Below are 20,128 nucleotides of genomic sequence, written 5' to 3' on the forward strand. Positions count from 1 at the left end.
TGCTGCCTTTTATAGGCTTATGAGGTGAAATTGCTAGCTTGATTGAAGTCAATGGGAGTTTTTCAATTTACTCCAGTTGGGCCAGGATTTCACACATGATGGGGGAACACTGACCATGCAACTCTCAATCTTTCAGTCCACCACCAGGTGACGGACACTGCTGCTTTGCTCTTGTGTTACATTTGCAGGATAAGGAGTGGATCCAATGGTATGTGCTTGGAGACACATGGCAGAAGAGAGAAAGAGGAGATAGAGAGTTAGGGACTGTGGAATAGGGGATTGAACAGGGGCACAGTGAGAGTGGTGAGACAGCAAAAAGTGGAAGGAGTGAAGAATAGGACAGGAAAACAATTAAAAAAAAGGGAACAGGAATGGCAGATACAGAATGTATTGGCAAAGCAAAGTGGTAGTGATGGAAATTAGAATGTCTCTAACCATGAGGCGGGTAAGGTTCTGGAAAAGCCTCCCAATAGGAACTGTGGGAAGCAAACAATCTGTTTTAAGAGAGAGCTGGAGAAAGCTAAGAGTGCAGTTGTCTGAGGGGTTTGCTTGTGATGGCAGGGAGCAGTGATCAAAAGCCCTGGGGCTCACTTCTGGTTTTTGTCTTATGTTCCTAAAAGCTCATGCTTCAGGGTTTCAGCTAACTACCTGCAAGGGTCAGGAAGGGAAATCCCTCCACCACACACACATGTATTCTTAAAGTTTTTCTTAATCTCCTTCCTCTAAAGCACTAAGGATGGCCACAAGTGGAGATGGGACACTGGATAGGAAGAGTTCAGGGCTCTGAGGTGACACTTAGCATTTTTCCTCTCAGGTGCTTGGCTGGCTGGTTCTTGCTCACATGCTCAGGTTCTAACTGATTGCCATACGTGGGGTCAGGAAGGAATTTTCCCTGTTGGTCAGATTGGCAGTGACCAATTGTGGGGTGGGAGGTTGTTTGCCTTCTTCTGCAGCATGTGGGTGCGGGTCACTTGCCAGGATTACCTAGGTATGGCTCCCCTACCATTTGCCAAACCTGGCTTCTCATATGCAGAGGGTACTTCTGGCAAACTGCGCATTGGGTGGATGAGAGATGTGGAGAAACCTACTAGGAACTTCTTTGAAATGACCAAACTCCTTTATTACCTCCTGTTTGAGAAAATTTTTGACTAGTCAAAGACTAGTGCCACTAAATCAGCTATGAGCCCCTATCACTAACGAAGGAAACACTGAAGTAGCTCAAAGTGTAATTCACAGAGTTTTAACTGTATTTAAAAAGAAGTAAGGCACGTGTAATAATGAAGGCTTCTGCTACAAAAGGTCTCCAACGCACGTAAATTGTATAAGGAGAATCTTGTAGGGCTACAATGCATTCATTCAGGTGTGCTAAGACTACTGTTGCAGTCTTCTGGAAATAGATTTGAGTGGTATTGTCTCTTTTTTCCATTATTTAAGAATGAGTATAGACTGAAAAAGGCCATTTGTTTAACTCTTTGGAATTCTGTTAACTATGTGAGAAAAAAGTCTCCCATGTTCAGCAAATGCAACCAAACATTGCTGAAGGGTACAGCTGTGTAGTCCAAGTATCAAGTTTGGAATACACAGACTTTCTGGAACCACACGTTACAATAGCATCAGTGTTCACTTAATCATCCTGGACAAGGAAGTCAAATACTATATGCAATTTGTACGCACCACGAAAAGGGAGGCCACCCTTCTGAAAATGTACTCTTCAAGATTTATTTAGCTTCTGACTCATGACTGAAACTCTGTTGCTGTCAGTGGAATTGCACCATGGATGAATTAGGCCCAATACATTATGCTTTATGTGCAGTAAACTGTCGAAATTTGTATCATTTGTACTTGGGAAGAAATATCAAGCAACGGGATGCTCCTACCATTTATACAGAGAGAACATGCACGCTGGCCAGAAGATGACAATTCCTTATTCAGAAAACTTTAGAGGTTTTGTGTTTGTATTTATTCTATATTGGAATGAAAACAAAAGCTTTTGAAGGTTTTTGTGAACCGGAATTGTGTCAAAACATCCATTTTTTTCCATCTAACGGGTTAGGCTTTCACTCTCTCCAGACAGTCCACCCTGCACCTAAGAAACTGTGCCACCAAAATCCACGTTTTCAAAAAATGTTTCCATTTTCATTTTTTTGACAAAGAAAATAATCAAAAAATTTCAGACCCTCTCTCTGTCTTGCCTAAAAATATTATAACAGGAGGACAATAAGAGAGATAAAAGGGAATGAGCTGCTAGTATACCTAAAGCATGTTTTTGTGTCCCTTACTTGCAAAGAATGCAGCTTGCTTCATGAGGACTCTTTTGAGTAGCGTAATGTGAGAAAAGGCATGATTTATTTTCAGATGCTGGGACCATTCTAGTCATGTCAAAATCCATTTTGCCTTTTTTTTTTTTTTTTTGGTTACAATTGAAAAAATGCTCGTGATACTCTTAAATCAACTATAGGTTTAAAACTATATGCATTTGAGGCCTTGAGCTTAGTTATTTTACCTGTTCCCTTTTAAGGAAGTACCCTTGGGCCATTGACTGATTCTCTATTGAATGGGTAACAGACCTCTGACGTATCTTATTTCTGGCAGTGGCCCTGAACATAATTCTTTGTTTACAGCAGCCTCACAGAAAGTTTTATGAATATGTACAAGTTTGCCTAAAAAATAAAATTAAAATCTAAAGCATTCCATTCCAATCAACTTACTAAAGCATATATTTTACATACACAGATGGAGAAAATAGCCACGGGACTACTCACTAACTTGTTTTAATATATATAAATAAAGCAAGTATTATATAGATAACAGATAAGGGCCAATTATATCCCAGTAATCTGCTGTGGTTTACTAGCTTGAAACCAGACCAACAAAGTAATGAGATCCATGTTTTTCATAGTGTTTAGTTACTTATTTAGGATTCTGTTCCATAAAATGCACCATAAAACTGTTCAAACTGCAGCAGACACTTCAAAGCCAAAGTTCTGCCTTCAACTTGTGAAGATTGGTTTTTTTTGTCAGAAGTTGACTGACAAAACAAAAACAACATTGGAATCTGATTCTCACCTCACTTCCACCAGCCTAACTCAACTCCATTGAAGTCAATGTCTAGTCAGGCACTGTCAATAGAGAATCGATGGAAGTTAGGCTGCTAGATATGTTTGAAATACCCCTCGGCACCTGTCTGCATTTCTAGGTACATAAATACATTTAAAAATCTGATCCTCAAAGAACAGATTAGTGATGAAGCTATTCATTGGAATAGAAAATGATTGTTCTTCAGTGATGAAGAAGCACTGAGGTATTAAAAAATTAAGTGACAATTAACAAGGCTATACATCTACTTCAGTCTTTCCATGTCATAAACTACTCAAGATTTTGCCCATTAGATTGTTGCATCTTTGAAACCACTTCATGAGCTAATTGCCTTTATCATGTGCCAAAGGATTCTGCTGCATTATGCACGCTACGTTACAAGGACACATCACCACCTGAAAGTTTGTTCCACTACCATTTTCATTTTTCAGGATGTCTTGAAGTCAATTGGGTTGCAAGGATTTAGTTAATAGTAGAATTTAGACTACTAAGAAGGTATCAAGCTGTTTTAGCAAAACTGAAGTATTTCATGGAATGGTTTGATTTTGACAACAGTTCTCAGTTTTTGAGGTCCAAGATTGACTTTCAAGAGAGAAATTGTTTGTTTAGAAAATGTCACTTAATTGATATTTCACTCCCCCCCAAGCACATTTGAAACAAACATGTCAAAACAGTTCATTCTGACATTTTCAAAACAAACTATTTTGATATTTCCAAAAATGTTTTCAATGTTTTTGTTTTGTTTTTTGGTTGAATCAATTTACTGAATTTGATCTAAATTCACAAATAGTTTGGGTACCGAAAAAAGTATTTTCCAGAAAATTTACTTTTAAAAAAAAAATCACCCAGTTCAACTTCTCCCTTTGTAAACTCACACTGGGAATTCACTGAAAACGTTATTTCCTGCCTGCCTAGAATGTTGTGTAGAGTTGCAATGAACAACAAGTATTAAACAACTACTCCCTTTTCAACTTTGGTGCGGCTACACTTCAATGATGCACCAGTTAAAAGGTGACTATTAAAATTGATTCATTTTATTGAGTTTTTTTTTAAATTAAAAAAGGCTGTTTTTAAAAAAAAATATAACATCAAATAAATGGACACATCCAACAAGTGAAACTGACACTACTAGGATATACCAGTAAAATAAATGAAAAATTGTACTTAGTGGAAACTGACTTAAATGTAACTACATTAATTTACATCAGCTGGAGATCTTGCCCATTAACTATAAAACATAGAACCTTATCATAGACTTTAATTATCATTTTCCCTATTGAAACCATTAAAAGTGGGGGAGAGGGAAGTTACACAAGTAGAGAGAGGCTTTTGAGAAATAATACAAATACCCTCATTGTTCAGATCAGATTTGTTTTCAGGTTCATATTGTGACTGCAGATGGATTTTCTTTGGCTAACTGGGCCAGGATTGTGTATTTGATCCTTAGAGACATGAGTGTCATTTCTGCACATTTCTGCTGTGGTTATTAAAGAGATAGGGCACCTATGTTTCATTCGTCAACTTTTGATCTCCAGTATACTGGAGATTGGGGAGGGGGAAGTCACCCTCTTTCCATTAACTGAGTTTCAGGCATGGACACAACACCAGGTGTAGGTGAACAAGAAGTGCTCCCAATTATCCAACAATCCAAACATGCAGCAGACTGTTCAGTTATGCCTGAAGAGGCACAGTGAATGGTAGAGCCAGAATACAGAGTCTTTTGTTGAGCCATAGATCATCCACAGAGGAGTAAGCAACTTAATAAGCCAACTATTATTTTTCAGAAGTATCAGTGGCAATTTTTAAAATGATTTACCCATAATGACACTGTTTCACTCCTCATACATTGTGCGCTCTTATTATAGCGTTCCTTCTGCGCTGGTTTCATGTTGGTAGGTGAGATTATTTGGTAGCAATTAGATACCTGAAGTCAGCATCTCCACTCTCCCTGCACATGGGTATATCAGTTTATCCTCAAACAGCCATGACCTGCTGAAATATTGATTTTAAGCATTTCTTCTTCTTCTTCTTTAATGTAGTTGTTACTTTGTTTTTTATTTGCTTTTGCTCTTCAGATTGGTACCCATAACTCTTGTTAGGTTTTATGAGTCCCCTTGAAAAGCTTCCCCTGGCCCTAAGTTTTAGAGTTGATTAGTTTTGGATCCCACTTATCATTCTGAGCTGATGGAAAATCTCAGTAACTTTTTTTTTTTAAATTGGTTTGGAAAGTAGGTGGAGTTGAAGTAACAAAAAAATCAATGGCCAACGGCTAAATCAAATCAGCACTGGTTGACTGAATACCTTTAGCTGAATTAGTTGATTGACTTTAGGAAGTTTATGGAGAAGCTATTTTTGTATTAAGGAAGCCCACACTGCTGTTTTAATTTTGGGAATCACTTGTAAGTGACACAGTAAACCGGTGTTTGAATTACACTGTAAATATTGTGTTGAATTAGAGTTTGAGCTGGTATAGAGGTGGTGAGCGCCTCAATTGTACCAGTTTGGAAACAGGTGTTTTCTCTTTTTGTTCAGTATGAGCTGAGTGACAGAACTACTTCTGTGGATCCTTTGAGAAGGATTTTTAGAATACTGCCTCAATAAGGGTAATTGTTTCCTTGTGTATTGCTTGTTAGCATCCATCCAATAGAGCTCTAACAGAGAGCCAGGCTACTTCTCTCTCCAGTAAGGTACTTTGTTTGGTTTAATATAGGTGGGTCGGTGGACTCCTGGTATTTCTAGACTTGTAGGTCAAAGCTGGTGCTAGTAAATAAGGGCTTTCTCAGAGACAATGAGTAAGGAAAACAAATCTAAAACTAAGCCAAAGGGTCAGGTTCTGATCTCATTGACACCTGTGTTAAGTCTAGAGTAAGTCAGTTCACTGCTGTTACTTTTGATTTGCACTAGTGTAAATGAGATCAGACTCAACCCAGAAGACTGAAAATGCTAAAAAGGTAACATTTTCAGTTTTCATAGTCTTAGACTTATCTGTAATTTTATGATGAAACTAAAATTTGCATTACTTTTGTTCTTAACTTGGATTAGTATTTTCCCATTTTAGACAATTTACTCACAGCTGGGAATGAATGTGAATTCCATGTTGACCAGGTGCCTCTGATTTCTGGTTACATTCCGGATCCCATTCAAAGCCTACGTCCTCGTTTTCATAGTTGCTTGTGTGCTGGAACCCACTCTCCTTATTCTGCATCCCACCATGCATGATGAAAGGCACCAGAATGAAACTCTCCGGGGACTAGTACAGAGCATTTTCAACAGAGGGCCCATGACTGTGGATTTCCTTGCCAGCAGAGACCACTTATAGGGTACGACACAAAACCCTTCTTTTTGCCCAAGCTCTCCTCAGTGGTGATGGCAAGAGATCAGAAGAATGGTCTAAAACCACTTTCATAAAATAGCCACTTACTCCCACTAAGTAATGTAAGTAACAGCAACCTGAACTTTTCGGGGGTCTGGGTGCAGCTGAAGTATCCATTGTTGTGGACGATTTATGTGGTACGCAGATACCATGAAAGGAAAAGGAACAGAAAGCACTGCAGAACCCATGCATGGGAGGCTTTTGTGGAATCAGAATTGTGATAGTAGAATTTATATTAATAATGAGCACAAGAAGGGAAGAGCCCAACTTGAATCTCAGAGCCATGACTGGTAGTTAGAAAGGTGGGGAGGAAATTGTTTTACTTGCAAATTGAACACATTTGATCTCTACTCCCTGAGAAACACTAAACACACAACCCCACAATCCAATTTTTACTGAGTATATCTATATAAATACTTACCTGAAATATGCCCAGTGGTTTGTTGATAGGTACAAGAAACCTCTTGGTTTCTTGGTGTAGATATGGTGTGTTTGTCTCCATTTTTCTTCACCTTCCTGTTTCTGGTTGTCAGCAATCGTCTTTCCACTTTCCATTCCTCAAGAAGAGTTGTCAATTCATTCTCTGTTGCAGTCACAATTGAGGGAGGTACTCATCAGAGATGTATCAGATATGTGGGTGAGCCATAAAGATATACTTTGTTCTCATTCACCTATTATGGCATGTGACAGCTGAATTACCAGCTCTGGGGGTTTGCCCCTTTGACTGCTCTTTGGTCCCTCCTATCGGTGTCCAAAGAAACCTAATGAAAAGGCTTTCTCCAGGATGGTTATGAAGGACACTGGCTGGGGGGCAGGAGATGGACACATGGTGCTACTCTTTTTTTTTGTATGTTGGTGGGTGCTGCAGCTGATGTCTTGTGTGACTCCAACACATGGCTCAGTGGAGTGAGAGGGCAGGGGCACAATTAAGAATTTCTTTGTTCCCATCCATTTTACAAGTACTGACTGGGTAGGAGCTCTAGACCTGCTACTACTCTTGAAGGTGCTGTTGTCAGTCACTCTAGGGAGATGAAAAAGTAGGGGGTATTGAGGGAGCAGCTAGAAAAGAGAGATTGAAAAAGGGAGAAGTATGAACATTTGGTGCTGTGTGCTGGCCCATGTAACTCACTGGGTGCAATGTCAGGTCATATGGCTGTGTAGCAGGGTGCTGGTGCAAAGGCACCTAATTAGCCCCTGCTCAGCCATCCCCAATCAGGGGAAATAGATTGGGGCTGGGGAGAAGTCTGGTGCCTGGCCTTTAGAACTGGCTGTACCTACAGGCCTGAGGGTTCAAGGGCTATAAAGGCTGGTTGGCAGCCAGAAGAAGGGAGAATGGCTAGGGGAAGGTCAGCCTGCAGGTTGAGGGCAGACTGTGTGTAGAAGAGGAGATTGTAAGGTCTACAAGCCAAGCTGTATATAGTATATCACTAGTGGTGGGAGAACTTGGTGTAGATAAAGCCATGGGTGCTGAAAAACTAGAGGCCTCTCTGAGTTTTATTAGGGCAGTAGTGGGCCCCAGGCAGAAGACCGTGTTGCAGGCTGCTGTACTGCATGTTGTATTTTAGGCACACACACAGTGCTTTGCTTCAGCCTGGGGTAATGGGATTTAGAAAGAATTTGAGAGATGTTTAAAATTTCAGTTGCCATGGAGTTACATTGCAGTTACACCATTGTACAGGGGAGTAGAATTTGGCCCCAGACTTCTTTCAGTGAAAAACATTCAGCAAAATTTCCTTAGAATCTAACTTAAAAAAAGGGCAAGCACATATGTCTAGGGTTTGTGGCTAGATTTATGCAAATATAAGCCTATTTGCAACCTTCAGGTTAGAGGATGTTGACAGGAATAAGCACTGAAGCAGGTTAAGCCTCATCTGCCTTTAGGTGAATGAATGAATGGTTAGAAATTTGGCTTAAGGAACAGATACTTTACAAAAGCCTGTACACTTCTGAGATCAGGACCCAGCAAAGGAATTACACTCCATCATTAATAATCAGATGGAACTTGTGAGGCCTCCATTGGATCTCCTTAATCAGCGTAGTTACAGTGACAGACCTCTACGGGAGGAAAACTGGTTTGGGTGATGGATTAGATGCAGTTTTGCTGTTTAAGCAAAAGCCATCTTACCCAAAGAGTTAGTTGATTGACTGCTAGACCTGTTTTTGGAGTCAGATGCTGGTGGAGTGGGCAAGAGAATCTTGTGTAAATTTTCTGCCATTTTACATGTAAGGAATGGTCTGTAGTGGTGATGCTGTTGCCTCCATGGCTTGAATGGTTAGTCGAAGTTCAGGGTCTTGCAGGGAAGTTTCCATTAGAATAAGAAATCGCTGATGAGAGTTGGGTATAAAAGGTTTATTTGCAACAAAAATGTACAACATGGTCCTGTTTCCTTGAACACAAAGAAACAAACAACAGCAGGTAAATTTTCCTTACTTTTCCAAACTTCACTAAGCTCTGTGCCCAAGAACTTCCATCTCTTTGCTTCCTCTGAGGGTCACCCTCACTACTCCTTCTCTAGGCTTTTTCTGCTTCCAGCACACACAGGTTGCAAACTAATATTCTGGCCACTGTGTTTGCAATTAGGGAAACACTTCAGTCCACATGGTTTATCTCTGATCTGCCATGCAATCTAGTCCTTGGGTGGTAGCTCCCCTTGTTTGCAGCTGTCTCTACTACATAAATGGGCTAGGTTGTGCCTTCTGTTGAGCCTGAAGGAGGGTACTTGGCACAAGTATTTACTGTCATGAGGTCTGTGATTGTGTTTGAATCCAAGACTCTGCTGATGGCAGCCATTAACACCTTGAAGCTAAGCAATATTATAGTAGATGCCCTTCTCCTAAATACTCCTTAGACACTTTTACAGTCATGGTGACTTCACTGTATTAGTTATATATAGTGGGAGTGTGTTAGGAGAAGCCAAGGTAATCCTACTGCAAGCCAGCAATTTTCCTTGGGGCATAACAATTTTCAGGTGTGCTTGCTGGAAAAAATCTTCTAACCCTGCTCTACAGTATAAGATTTTCAGCTTCCAGTTTCATAAAAGGTGAAATTGACCCTTGTGCAATGGGGCCAAAAGAAGGCCTATAGCCTGTGCCATATGAGAGGGCAAACTAGATGATCACAATGGACCCATCTGGCTTTATAAGCTATGAATTTCAGGAGTCTCATCTAAGGCCTCAAAAATAGACTTACAGTGGTGCATAAGTCTTTTGCTGGCTATCTACATGGGTTGGATTTCTCGCTGCAGTTTAGGAGTTGTTCTGGTTGTTTTTAATTTTCCTTTCCCTTTTTTAAAATGGCGTTGCATGAAACCAGGTTCTTTGCCAGTCTCACATGCAACAACATATCAAACCAGGATTCCTAGCAAGCCTCAAAATATATCACCTGTTCCTAACACATAATTATACTTCCTATCTCTAATTTTGCCATCTGATGGGAGATAACAGGGCTTTCCCTCATGCACAGTTTGCTTGGTAAAATTACTCCTTCTGTACCACATCTCAGACTATCCCTTACCTAAGTGTACCCAGTATAGACTAAGGAGATGGAGGATGGCAGTAACTGGTACAACTCTCCTGATTTCACTATGTTGTGCCTGCTTCTACCAATCATGAATGTGGCCCATTTTCTTCAGAGCCCTGTGAGTTTCTCTTCGCAAAGTGCACTTGCCATATGCACTAATGATCAGAATGTGTTAAGCCTCTGCCTGTGTAGTAGAGCCCAAGGAACACCCCCTGTTTGGTCATCCTCTTACAGGTGAAAGCCATAGCCACCCCAAACAGGGCAGGAAGCTGGGTGGAGAAGGTGGGGCCTAACGTCCCTGCTGCAAGAGAAACACTTGCAAAATTCTGCTGCTTTTTAAATGTAAATAACAAGGTGTGTTTAGATTTAAAGTGAGGAAATATTTCTGGGTTGCAGTTTCCCAGTTTATGAAAAGATGATTTGGGCTCTGTTACCCTCTTTTCCTAAATATCTTTGTTACTGAACAACAAGACAACTGGGACAATCTCTGGCCCTTCACAATGGAGGAAGGAAATCGTAATAGGAACCCATCTGTATTCCTGAAATACATAAAGTCATTGTGGGGATTTTGTGTTGATGCATATTATACTGATTGTAGTGCCCAAGACAGAGTGGAGTCATTTGTCTGCTAGTGAGGTCCTTGCTTGGGCTGTCAATGAAATAAATAGAAAATTATTTGAGATTTTGCAAGGAATTGGTATCACTTAATTTTATTTTATTTTATTTTTTGCTAAAGATCCCCCACATTTAACTGAGAGCAATATACCTATGGTTAATTAGCCCACATAGTAAGCTTTATCATCAGTACAAATGATGGTTTCTCTTGCCTACGATTGGGGTTGGAGCTACTGCAGCCATCAGCTGCTGAAACTGAGGCAAATTCCTGATGTAGAGAAGGCTCCGTTTTCTCAGATCAGGGCTTGACTGATAAAGGACTGTGTTATTGTTTGTTTTTTTTCACTGCTGCTTCCCTATGCTCAACCCAAAGTAATTCATGGTTCCTACTCTCCAGCCCCTATTTATGTCAGTTTCTTCTTAGTGCATCATTAAATTCCTCTCCTCCTTCACCCTCAAATTGCCACAGGGCTAAGATTTTCCATTTGCAGAAATCCTGAATGTGAAATGATTTACTTACCAATCCTGAACTGGTTATAGGTCTAGAGTGGCTTGTGCCTGTTTTTATGACACACACAGAGGGTAACAATTGCATGCAATGCAGATACAAATGTATTTAAAAATAAATGAAAAACAGTGCACTGTTTAAATTACAAGACCATATAAAAGAAAGATGAAACAAAGACAACGCTCTGGTGGGTCCTACAATGCTTCCCCAAGCTATAGAAAAAGAAAGCAGTTGTTGAACATAACATGATTGTGCACAGTACCATGTCTGTGCTCCATGCTGTGTGTCAATCTTATGTGCAGGGGGTGTGTATATGTGCTCCTAATAATATATGATATAGATGTCATACCACCTGGTAAAGAGATCTTGGATCCTGGTTCTGGAGGATGCCCAAAATGGATACCAGTTTGTGATGGAGAATACAGGTGCTACACTGGCAAGGAGGGGGTTAATGAGGGCCAGGGGGTCCCAATTGGCCCTGCCCATCTATACCTGTAGCAGATGTCAGGGGTGGAGATGGATGAGTAGATAGATTGGGATGTTAAGTATCCACAGCCAATGGCTTCTCCATCTTACATTGCTAATGTCAGAGTTAAAATAGCTAATGCTATCAACATTTTTTATAAGGATATGAAACCTTCAGGGTTTAAACTAATCTCAAACTATTAAGGTTTAGCATGAAACCATCATGGGACTCAGACAATTCCACAGCAGCCTACTGTGGAGTTTCTTGGATGTCGCTCTGAAGAATCTGGTGATAGGATACTGGACTAGATGTTAGGCTATGGGTTTGAGCCTTAAGCACTCATCACCACATTCTGGGTATTAGTGCAAGTACAAATTGCTTGTCTCTAGAAGGATATCTATGTCCGTTCTTTAAATTCCTATTATTTCCTGATGCAATGACTACATCATCTTCAGGACAGTACTGCAAGCATATACTCGGTGTGCATTGATTGCAGAGAAGTTACAGCAGGGATGAATTTGGCCCACAGTATCACACCTAGAACAAATCTGCATGCAAGAGTGTTAAGAGATATGTGTATCTTCTGAGACCAGGGGTAAAGCTTCATTGCTGTAGAGTATTTAAGACAGTGCATGCCACCTGGGCTGCTTCTGAGCACATGGCATCTTTTCAAATTATGAGCAGAATTTGTGTGATATTGAACCTCGCTTTCTGGGTGAAAGATCAATATTTTAACTAATCTACCTTTTACTGAATTTATTCAAGTTTCTTTGTGCTGATGCCCAAGTTTATGTTAAAGTGAATAATTAAACTTTTTCTGCTTCTATTAAAAAGGGGATTCCATGGATTTATAGGTTTACATTTTGAATCATAGCTATAGGGTATTTTATCTCATAATCTATCGTAATCTCATTACATACAGCAAAAGTAAGGTATGGAAATGTGCATCCGAGAAACTGGCGGTCCTATTCATGAATGATTTGTGTCCACCATCACGTTCAATTTCATGCACATTTTATGGAAAGATTGTGCAATATGTCTGTTCCATATATAATCCTATATAAATCTTAGTTTAGTTAATAAGAATTGGCTGTAAGCATGTATTTGGGTAAAATCTGGTATATTCATTAATCTGGGAGGTAATGTGTCCAATCCTTTGTGATTGGTAGAATTTTTTTACATGATGAAATAAGATTTCCATTAATCTTCATCATATCTGTTGGGTAACTAGGTGGAGGCCTGAGGCTGGGTTACTTTAAAGGAAATGTGTTCTGGACTTCTGAGTAACCAGTGAGGTATAACAGAAGCTATTTGGTGCCGGCTTGGTAAATCCAAGTATTGGAATATCCACCAGCTTTAGGGATTGTCTGCCCCATTCTTTGCAGTTCACTCTAATAATCAGGTGGCTCCCCCTGGGACTCTGGTCGCACGGGGTAAAGCTCACAATCAGACATTCGCCTAGTGTACAGCTGGACTGGTGGGGGCTACAGTTGCAGTTGTGCAAAATTCACTGGCTTCAATTTGCTGGGGTTTCTGCAAAGGTTTCCTTCATTTTCAGCCCAGGTGTGTTTGCATCCCTGAATTGTGCTTCTAGATTTGGGTTCAAGTGAAACTCTCTGAGTAGCTGAGTTGCTTGTATATTTTCAAATAATATTCATTGCAAATGTAGCCCCTTTTCCTGTTTATGTATAATTTGGAAACCAATCCAAATTACTACAGAGGTATTCCTTATTAGCAACCATTTGCTGAATAGGCTGGATGAACAATTTCAGTCTGTTCAGAAACAGTTCACTTCAATTATTTGCGGTTTGCTATTGATTGTGTGTGACTGGTCAACTGAATCACAGGTATTTCTCTGCTGCCTGACTGGATGACTGAAACTTTCTCAACAAACGATTATAGTACAAACAAATCCAGTTCTTACTCTGAATCATTTTTCTTCTCAAAAATGTCTGCCTCATGCTAGCCTAAGAACTCAGCGGGAGATTTCCTTGGCATAGGGTTCTAAATAGCCACTTCCACACCATTTTATTATACCCTCTGACCTAGGGAACATATGGGGAGGGGCACTGCAAGTGGATATAAGTTAGAGCAGCCATGAGGTATTATAAAGCTACCTTTGCTCTCCCCTTCCTCTGTGCTTTTAGCCATGGGCTGCACAAAGTTTGGCTGGACCTAAAGATCAGTGCAAATAGAACTAACCAAAGTTTTAGTAGCAACAGAAAGATTAAGGAAGTGGATCAGATCAGAGATGTAATGCAAAGTGATTATTAAACACCAAAATATGGGAAATAGTAAGTTCCAAAGGTTTTGAAAGAGGAGTTTTTACTTAACCTTGTAGTCATAACAAATGACTGAAGTCAAATGAATAGTGTTCAATCCTTATCCTAGCTGGTCGATGAAAAACACACCACATATTATCTATATGAACTATGTATCATTTAAAAAATACATAAGAATGGAAAATCTGTTGCTGGTTAGAGAGTCCACCATGTGAACAATTTATATGATACAGTCTCTAGATTTGAACAAAGATGAAGTACGGATGTTTGTAATATATTACATGCTTCCTTCCATCCACATCTGATTTTGCATCGGCAATCTGTAGTATTGTTTCTTTTGATTTGTATAACAGCCCCTCCCACCCCAATCCTTCCTTACAGAAGATGAGATTATTTTTTTTTAAAAATAGACATAAATTAAACATATGTTCCTCACAAAACTACAAATGTTTGAATTTTATGACATCATTTTTCAATGACCATAAGAAGGGCCGTACTGGGTCAGACCAAAGGTCCATCTAGCCCAGTATCTGTCTACCGACAGTGACTAATGCCAGGTGCCCCAGAGGGAGTGAACCCAACAGGCAATGATCAAGTGATCTCTCTCTTGCCATCCATCTCCATCCTCTGACGAACAGAAGCTAGAGACACCATTCTTTACCCATCCTCGCTAATAGCCGTTTATGGACTTAACCACCATGAATTCATCCAGTTCTCTTTTAAACACTGTTTACAACCTCCTCAGGTAAGGAGTTCCACAAGTTGACTGTGCGCTGTGTGAAGAACAACTTCCTTTTATTTGTTTTAAACCTGCTGCCTATTAATTTCATTTGGTGACCCTTAGTTCTTGTATTATGGGAATAAGTAAATAACTTTTCCTTATCCACTTTCTCCACATCACTCGTGATTTTATATACCTCTATCATATCCCCCCTTAGTCTCCTCTTTTCCAAAGTGAAGAGGCCTAGCCTCTTTAATCTCTCCTCATATGGAACCCTCTCCAAACCTCTGATCGTTTTAGTTGCCCTTTTCTGAACCTTTTCTAGTGCCAGTATATCTTTTTTGAGGTGAGGAGACCACATCTGTACACAGTATTTGAGATGTGGGTGTACCATGGATTTATATAAGAGCAATGATATATTCTCAGTCTTATTCTCTATCCCCTTTTTAATGATTCCTAACATCCTGTTTGCTTTTTTGACTGCCTCTGCACACTGTGTGGACACCTTCAGAGAACTATCCATGATGACTCCAAGATCTTTTTCCTGACTCACTGTAGCTAAATTAGCCCCCATCATATTGTATGTATAGTTGGGGTTATTTTTTCCAATGTGCATTACTTTACATTTATTCACGTTAAATTTCGTTTCCCATTTTGTTGCCCAGTCACTTAGTTTTGTGAGATCTTTTTGAAGTTCTTCACAATCTGCTTTGATCTTAACTATCGCGAGTAGTTTAGTATCATCTGCAAACTTTGCCACCTCACTGTTTACCCCTTTCTCCAGATCATTTATGAATAAATTGAATAGGATTGATCCTAGGACTGACCCTTGGGGAACACCACTGGTTACCCTCTCCATTCTGAGAATTTACCATTAATTCCTACCCTTTGTTCCCTGTCTTTTAACCAGTTCTCAGTCCATGGAAGGACCTTCCCCAAATAGGTTTAAGGCTTCAATCAGATCTATAGTTAACCCAAGGCTATACCTGGGAGCACAGAAATGGTTGGGCATGGTGGAGGTGGGGAGGGCAGACTGGGGAAAGGCAAAAAATATATAGAATCTTTAGTGAGCGGAAACCAATCTTAGATATTGCTTTTAATGGGCCAGATCTTCAGCTGGTGTAAATCGACATAGCTCTGGTGGACTCAGTAGAACTATGCTGATTTACATGAGTTAAAATCCTGGCCCACTGAAGTCAATGGGAGTTTTGTCTTTGTACACAATGAGGGCAGGATTCTACTCTCAGCCTTTAGTTCTTGTGACACAAATAGGAGGACCCAGTCAATAAGTGATCCTTTATTTTAAAAGAATGCAGCACAGCTATTGCCACTTTAGACTGGATTCAGGTTTCTTTGTGAACTGGAAATGTGGAACAGCTTTACTGGAAAAACTCACAGAACTTTTAAGCAAACCCAAACTAACTTCCAGCAATTTATTGTCCTCTATTGAATTAATGCAAAACGTTTAGGTTTGCATGTTTTCAAATCAAAGCCAGGTGAAATGATGAGGTTTTAGTTGTTTCACCATGAGAGTTTGAGTTAAGGTCAAACCTCTGAGGACAGAAAATGAAATAATATTGGCAAGATCCTCGCAATTATTCTCTATCTCTTGCTGGGTGCATCCTGGAACAGTATTATTGCATCAGGAGGCATTGTGGAGAGCTGTACTGTGTGCACTTCCCTCTGCAGCCAGCCATCTCCATTAGGTCTTGGAGCAGACGGGGGAAAGTAGGCGGGTCCATGAACTCCCCTCTTTTGAGGTGGATTGTACCCTATGAGTTGCTAGCAGACAGAAATTTCTGTGCTGGGGATAGCACAAGGGCTGCAACCCCTGTTGGCCTCTTGTGGGGAAGGAAGTGCCAGAGAGAGAGAGGGAGGCCGTGTACCATCTCCCTTCCTCCTGTTCACCCTCCCTCCTGCCCCACACACTTGTGCACAAGGATTAGCCACATTCTGACTCTATGTACATGTGTTATCACAACTCAGGGTTACTTTGTTGTGATCTCTTATAAAATAGAGATCCTGGAGATTGTAAACACAGCTAATCTTAGATATTTTAATAGAAGGCAACTGACAGAAACACATAGTTTAAGCTGCCAAGCTGCTTGCGAAGAGTGGAGTCCATTCAGTGCCCAATTGCCATAGACTTTAATAAGAACTAGCAAATAGCTGGAGTCAATAAGCTGTTATGGAGGGCAGCTGGGCATGTTTATATTTCTCATGGTTCTCCTACTTATCTGGTTCCAAGAAATGGCTCACCAAATGCTGCAAGGATTGTTGCTGCTCTCGGTGCCAGTGAACAGCTGAAGAAGAGCTCTAAGCCAGGATGTCTAAGCCAGGAAGCTTGTCTCTCACCAACAGAAGTTGGTCCAAGTAAAGCTATTAGCTCACCCACCTTGCCTCTCTAATATCCAAGGACTGACACAGCTAAAACAACACTGCATCCAGTAAATAACTGAAGTCAATTTAACTCTCACCAGATTGAGAGTTCAAGAATTCTATCCCTTTATACCACAGCTTCCTCCTCACTTCACATACACAGCAGCTTCATAAATCCATACAGTTCTCTCTCTTATCTAAACTGCAATGCAGTTATTAAACAAATTGTAAGTCTATTTCATATCCTTTTTAATACTTTGAAAATGGCACAATATAAAGCTTAATAAAAGCTGAATGCTCCAAAACTGCTCTTAGAACTGAAAATATGACTACATCAAAAGTCTTTACAAGGGCAGGATTTTAATGGCTGAATAATACGCTGGAACGGAGCAGTAATTTCTTCTCGAATGTTGGGATGAATTATTTATGCTTTGACAACATTATGTGTCTCTAAAGCAGCTTTTAGTTATTCGCCTATTCGAGGCTACAGCTGATCCTGCTGCCCGCTCTTGTAATTACATTAACCTCCTGACACGACATGACAAGCTTTTCCTGTGAACTGCGATCAATAGCACATAACTGCTACCTATTTAATAGGGCCACTGTTACACTTCAGTTCAGATATAATTAGCTCTTCCCCTCCCCCCCTTTCCTTCAGAATGGAGCATGGAAAAAAATCACTCTATTAATTTAAAAAAAAAACAAAATAAATGTTGTTAAGGAAAAGACAAAACACATTCAGATCACAAAACAAGTGAGTAATATGTTCCCTAGTTTTCTATTCAAAATGCACAGCCCTACCACATCTGCATTTAAATGGAACCGAATACCATGGCATATGTGAGCTTGTAGGAATCAATTACAGGAGCACTGGCACAGGTGGGCAAGGCTGTGAACTGATACAGCTGGAGTACACACATATAATGGACTAAGCTAGGTTCATTTCCTCTCTGTTTTAACAGAATTATAATACAGGCACAGCATTTGTATCATAGCACTGGAGTTACCTGTTTGAGGGACAGCTATATTCAGTTCAAACAAGTAATGGTTTAGACACTGAGTGCTAATAACTGAGTTTACACTTTCAACTGAATAACTATCTAGTATATCCACCAATTTTTTTTATTTGTTGGCCAGTATTCAGTGTTATGTGAAGATCATTAACACCATGGCTGACAGGTAAAATCTTAGCTCTGATCTAATGGAAATTACCTTTCAAGTGGCATATGAAACAACCCTCAGCTCCTAGCTGACCAGGAGGCTTTCCTATCCAGCTGCTCATTCAGTACACCCAAATGGTATTCTGGAATCAACCATTTCATAGATTCCCAGGCCAGAAGGGACCATTGTGATCAACTAGTCCGATCGCCTGTATAACACAGTCCATAACACTTCCCCAAAACAATTCCTAGAGTAGATCTTTTAAAAAACCAGCCAATCTTGATTAAAAAAATAGTTAGTGATGGAGAATCCACCAAGACCCTTCATAAATTGTTCCAGTGGTGGTTATTCTCACTGTTCAAACTTTACACCTAATTTCCAGCCTGAATTTATCTAGCTTAATCTTCCAGCCATTGGATCATGCTATACATTTCTCTGCTAGATTGAAGAGTCCATTATTAAGTATTTGTTCCCTATGTAGAGCCTTACAGATTGTATTTGTCATCCCTTAGCTATCTTTGTATAAGCTAAATAGGTTGAGCTCTCTGATCTGTCACTATAAGGTTTGTCTTCTAATTCTTTCATCATTTTGTGGCTCTTCTCTGAACCCTCTCCAGCTTATCAACATCCTTGTTCAATTGTGGACCCCACAATTCAGTACTGTACTAGACACAGTATTCCAGCAGAAATTGCACCAGTGCCAACTATAGAGGTAAAATAACCTCTCTACTCTTACTTGAAATTTCTGTTTATGTATCCCAGGATTGCATTAGCTCTTTTGGCCACAGCATCACACTGAGAGCTCATGTTCAGCTGATTATCCACCACCACTCAGAAGTCTTTCCCAGAGTCATTGCTTCCCAAGATAGAGTCCCCCATCCAGTAAGTATAGTGACCTGTCTTTTTCATTATTTACCACTTCCCCAATTTTTTGTGTCATCTGCAAACTTTGTCAGTGATGATTTTATGGGTTTTTTTAGGTCATTGATAAAAATGTTAAACAGTGTAGTTTACATTCTTTCTTCATAATGTCTCCTTTATGAACTTTCATGTACTACTTTTCCGAATGGCTCTTTGAAAGCTCTATGCTGCTGCTTGTTTTAATAGGAAAGGCTGAGTGCTGGTAACGTATTTTTATAACATTGCAGAAGGCTTATTGGTCATGGGTGGAAAAGGAAAATATAGCAATGATCTGATTGGGAAGGATCACAAACCTCTAGGTACTTATCCCATTTCTTATAGATAGTGATTACAATTTGGAATTTAGCTACATGGCTTTATTGGCCTTCCTCATGAGGGACCATTATTATTTATATCCCATACAGCACCAAACACAAAGATATTTATCCACTTGCCATCAAAATCCATGAGATTCTTTCTATTATCAACAATAGATGGTGTATCAGCTTACGCTAATAATGATTGGTGCTATTACAAGCATTATTAACAATAAACATAGTGGAAGGATCATCCCAATTGTTTAATTGTTTATATGTTCTTTCTCCCATTGAACTCAATGGGGAAACTTCCGCTGACTTCAAGGGCAGAAGATCAGGACCTCTGTGAATATACCATTAATTGGCTTTCTAATGCAATACAAAGACAAAATTGTTTTGTGAAGAAGAAATATCCATTTCATTAAAGTTAATAGTGTCATGCTTCCGACGAAGTGGGTATTCATGCTCCAATACGTCTGTAAGTCTATAAGGTGCCACAGGACTCTTTGCTGCTTTTATAGATCCAGACTAACACAGCTACCCCTCTGATATCTGTTTTCTTAGTACTCTGTGTTTTTTAATTGTTTCTTTGAAAGACGCTATAGACATTTCCAAGTTGTAGCATGAATATGACTCAGAGATATGAAACCATATTAGTTCCTTTCTGTACTGAAACTGCATTTTAAATGTGGAGAATGACAACCAAGTTGTAATGAGCACACCCGACATTGATTTTCTACCTAATGTATTCCTGTGAAAAGACTATATAGGTGTTGCTTGGTAAAATATT

The sequence above is a fragment of the Gopherus evgoodei genome, chromosome 9 (genome assembly GCF_007399415.2).
Source record: "Gopherus evgoodei ecotype Sinaloan lineage chromosome 9, rGopEvg1_v1.p, whole genome shotgun sequence".
NCBI lineage: Eukaryota > Metazoa > Chordata > Testudines > Testudinidae > Gopherus > Gopherus evgoodei.